General features: G+C 30.4%; 1 long non-coding RNA gene across 1 annotated transcript; it reads left to right on the top strand.

Moving 5' to 3' along the window:
* The first annotated feature begins 211 nt into the window (after positions 1-211).
* On the top strand, positions 212-2836 carry LOC145088192 (uncharacterized). Its single transcript, XR_013700998.1, has 8 exons — positions 212-490; positions 1392-1419; positions 1506-1595; positions 1685-1746; positions 2099-2152; positions 2278-2381; positions 2478-2545; positions 2626-2836. It is a non-coding gene; the product is annotated as an uncharacterized LOC145088192 (long non-coding RNA).
* The last annotated feature ends 224 nt before the right edge of the window (positions 2837-3060 follow it).

Below are 3060 nucleotides of genomic sequence, written 5' to 3'. Positions count from 1 at the left end.
GAATCCTTTTGAGGTTGATGTGTTACATTAACCATATCGTGAACAAGACCATTCCAATTAAAAGCTATTTTGTTGTATTTGAGGATATTATACATAAATTTATTATATAATGATATTTAATTCAATTTTGACTTCAATCCACTTAAGTCTTTAATTTCGAGTCCATTATCATATATTATATTATATATATTATTGATTATTGAGTCATTAACTTTGTTCATTTTCCTCTAGGTCTGCCTGCTAATACGCTCCTAAAAAGTCATCCCGCTAACAATGATATTTGAGCGTACGATCATCACCTACCTTCATCTCAGCTCACCATCACATCGTCGTCCTCCATTTCGTCGCTGCCGCATCACGTCGCCGTTGTTGTCCATATCGCCATATCCCTACTATTGAGTGTGCGATTTATAGGAAAACACGAACCGATCACTGATTTGCAAAGAGAATAGGTCAATATACCCTTGAAGTCATCTCCGGCAGTCCAAAGGTAAATTATCATCGGTTTTCCACCTTTATTAGGGTTATTGTTTCGATTATGTTATACATGATTTGTGCATTATGTGATTAAAGTTGTAATCGATGAAATTGATTCAACAAATTTTGGATTATGAATCTGAATACTACTTATCGGAGGAACTATTCGATTTCATAGCATTAAAGCTAGTAATGTTCATATAAACAAAAACAAAAACAAATTTCATAGCTCCAAAAGGAAAACTAGGGTTCATTTCAGATGACTTCGATGGAGAATTGTTAATCCAAATATTTACAAAAACAAAATGCTTCATGTTGTCATTCCCAACGATGTAAGATTCTATTTCTTCCTTTCTTCAATCAATTGAACTTTTTATATGAGAATCATGAACAATCAGACATTAATCTGCATCGAAGTATATAACTAACCAGTGCATAATTTCAATCTAACCTTACAAATTTTCTTTTTAAATGTTGATTTCGGTTTGATCAATGCATATATTCCACTTAATCTGACCACTTTCCTTTAGTTACAACTTACATTCTGAGCAGTTGTACTTCGATTTGCAATTCGCTTTTATCTTGCCACTATGGAACCATGGCAACATTTCAAGTGTACCGGTGATGATCTTTATTAGTTCAGTATACTTTACACCTTATATTTGACTATAGATGTCCATTCTTTCTTGCTCAAAGTATGTTGATTTATAAATTTGATAAAATCCCAATCTTCTTTAAGTAATAAGTCATATGCTTATTCTTTTTCAAATTATATTTAAAGAGGATTTTGGGACTGAAGGTCATGGTGGATATTTCAGAGAATATGGGTGCTTTGAATGGTGTTGTTATTGTGTCATAAAGATTCTTAATTGCAGTTATTGATATGTTTTTGCTTTGTTTATCAAAATTATCAGGGACATCCTTCAGAATCATTTACTACAGGTAATAGGAATATATTACTACTACATTAGATTTCTTATTTTTATATTTGTATAAAATAAAAAATTTAGAGTTTGTTACAAATGCAGGTGCTTTGCCTGGTTGCAATGGAGAAGCCTTTTTCTTTAATGCCTAAACATTTTCCATTGTGTTTGACTTGATTCGTGGCATATCCATGAGTGAGAACCAACAGATAATATTTTTTTTAAAAAAGTTTTGTGTATTTTTTCACTTTGTAGATTGTGATATCTTTTATTTTTTATTTAAGGATTAAGAAAAAGTCTGCAGAATTTCTGAAAGCATTTGAAATTGGTCTACTAACATGGAAAGGTATATTTTATTATTTTTTTAAAAACATTAACCACCTATATTTTGATTTTTTTTGGGAAATCCTATGTTAATGAGGCACAGAAACAAATGTCATGTTTTTTGGTCACACTGTCAAAGGGTTAGATTAGATGTCTTCCTCATATAACCTACCTACACTAAGCTACATAAAATTGTGATTAACCTATGTTCTATGGAATATGTTCATAAAAATCTATGATCATATTTTAGGTTGGACATCTTAATAGAGTTATTTCTTGTCATACAAATTTTATAAAGATTAATTAAACTCTTCCCTTACAATTGATTTATTGGTTTATATCATGTCAATTAACATTTTGTATCTTGATGGCAGCTTGATACAAATATAGACTCTTATACACATCAAAGATGCTGGGCCTGAAAGAAGGTTAGAAACTATGCATTTTATTTTAGAGTAATTTTTCAAATACCAAAAAAAACTTTTTTGCATTTTCACAATTTTCATGCATGTCAAGTTGAATAGTTTATACTTTGTAATGTGTGTTTTTTTAGCTTTATGCGTAGAGATAGAAGATAGACCTGGATTGCTTCTAGAAATTGTCCAAATAATGGCTGATGTCAATATTACTATGGAATCAGCAAAAATTGATACTAAAGTATGTGAACTTTTTTTTGCCTTAATGTTAACTCTGTAAATATGTAGAAAATATATGGACCATTTAGTCATTTTCTCTACTTTGATTATGGTACAGGGGTTGATTGCCGAAGATAAATTACACTTTAGCTACAGAGGGCAACTTTAAACCGTTCTTTGTCTCAGGTAACCAAAATGGTTTCATTCGTTTTGGAGTAAAAGTAAAATTACTGTTATACCCTCTTAAAAATTATTCAAATGGGCAGGTGTTGACAAATTACCTACATTATTGCCTTCAAAGTCAAAAACTGATGAAGACAGTTACTAGGGAAGCACTTCCAGTTCAACACATCTTCCATGCATGTCATCTTTAAAATTACGCATAACTCTATGTGCTTGTTTTTGTACACATTTCAGAATCATGAATGTATTCTAGAAGATAACCATTTCCATAATATAAATATCATATTTTGACTAGTTTGTTTTTCACAAAAGTATTTGAAAATTACATATTAGATTAATACTAATATTGTTATTTTGGAAGGTCAAGTCTATTGATATTAATGATAGGAGTCTAGCAAGAATGTAGAATGTGTTTAAAAGGATATGAAGGGTTATAATGGGTTATACAAATATTTTATTGTATTGTAGCAGATAAAAAAATGCCACAAATATTAAAATGTGTAACCAAAAGCAGCATC

Source organism: Lactuca serriola, chromosome 2 (assembly GCF_051521515.1).
Source record: "Lactuca serriola cultivar US96UC23 chromosome 2, Lser_US96UC23_V15, whole genome shotgun sequence".
NCBI classification, from domain to species: domain Eukaryota; kingdom Viridiplantae; phylum Streptophyta; class Magnoliopsida; order Asterales; family Asteraceae; genus Lactuca; species Lactuca serriola.
Note: the sequence above shows the minus strand (reverse complement) of the source record. Positions and strands in the feature narration are given on the sequence as shown.